Raw genomic sequence first — 1643 nt, 5'->3', positions numbered from 1 at the left:
TCACTGCAAGCTCCGCCTCCCGGGTTTACGCCATTCTCCTGCCTCAGCCTCCTGAGTAGCTGGGATTACAGGCGCCCGCCACCGCGCCCGGCTAGTTTTTTGTATTTTTTAGTAGAAACGGGGTTTCACCATGTTAGGTCCTGACCTCGTGATCCGCCCGTCTCGGCCTCCCAAAGTGCTGGGATTACAGGCTTGAGCCACCGCGCCCAGCCGAGATGGAATCTTGCACTGTTGCCCAGGCTGGAGTGCAGTGGCAGGATCTCAGCTCACTGCAGCCTCGTCTTCCCATGTTCAAGCGATCCTCATGCCTCAGCCTCCCTAGTAACTGGGACTACAGGCACATATCACCATGCCCAGCTAATGTTTGTGTTTTTAGTAGAGACGATATTTCACCATGTTGTCCAGGCTGGTCTTGAACTCCTGACTTCAAGTGATCTGCCCGCCTCGGCCTCCCAAAGTGCTGGGATTACAGGTGTGAGCCCTGAAGCCTAGCCGATAGCGTTTCTACAATATCATCAGCATTCGGCCTCCAGGCTTCCTGCAGTATTGAGAAATTCAGGTTTTTTTGTTTGTTTTTGAGACAGTGTCTCTCTCTGTCACCCAGATTGGATTGCAGTGACAGGATCTCGGCTCACCACAACCTCTGCCTCCCAGGCTCAAATGATTCTCCTGCCTCAGCCGCCTGAGTAACTGGGATTATAGGCAAGCGTCACTATCATCTAGCTAATTTTTGTATTTTTAGTAGAAACAGCGTTTGGTCACGTTGGCTAGGATGGTTTTGAACTCTTGATCTCAAGTGATCCACCTGTCTCGGCCTCCCAAAGTGATGGGATTACAGGCGTGAGTCACTGCACCTGGCCAGAATTCACTATTCACATTCGTACAGTATTCACAAATAGCTGAAGTACTCAACTAAACTATGTTATAGAATGAAAGAAAATTTGATGGTATAAAGTACACAAGTTTAGTCACGTGTATTATAAATTTGGTATGTGTTTAGGGATTCTGGCAAGGACTTAAAGCTCTAAACAAAACTCTATGATTCTTGTTCTCCTACCCCTTTTAGATTTTTTCTTTGAGACAGAGTCTCACTCTCTCACCTAGGCTGGAGTACAGTGGCATGATCTCGGCTTAATGCAACCTCCATCTCCTGGCTTCAAGTAGTTCTCTTGGCTCAGCCTTCCCAGTAGCTGGGACTACAGGTGTGTGCCACCATGCCTGGCTAATTTTTTTTTTTTTTTCAAGATGTAGTCTCGCTCTGTTGCCCAGGCTGGAGTGCAACAGCACGATCTTGGCTCACTGCAACCTCCACCTTCCAGATTCAAGCAATTCTCCTGCCTCAGCCTCCTGAGTAGCTGGGATTACAGGCATGGGCCACCACACCTGGCTAATTTTTGTTTTTTTTGTTTTGTTTTGTTTTGTTTTTGAGACGGAGTCTCGCTCTGTCGCCCAGGCTGGACTGCAGTGGCCAGATCTCAGCTCACTGCAAGCTCCGCCTCCCGGGTTTACGCTATTCTCCTGCCTCAGCCTCCCGAGTAGCTGGGACTACAGGCGCCCGCCACCTCGCCCAGCTAGTTTTTTGTATTTTTTAGTAGAGACGGGGTTTCACCATGTTAGCCAGGATGGTCTCGATCTCCTGACCT

This window comes from Mandrillus leucophaeus, unplaced genomic scaffold (genome assembly GCF_000951045.1).
Source record: "Mandrillus leucophaeus isolate KB7577 unplaced genomic scaffold, Mleu.le_1.0 Scaffold1, whole genome shotgun sequence".
Classification (NCBI taxonomy): domain Eukaryota; kingdom Metazoa; phylum Chordata; class Mammalia; order Primates; family Cercopithecidae; genus Mandrillus; species Mandrillus leucophaeus.
Note: the sequence above shows the minus strand (reverse complement) of the source record.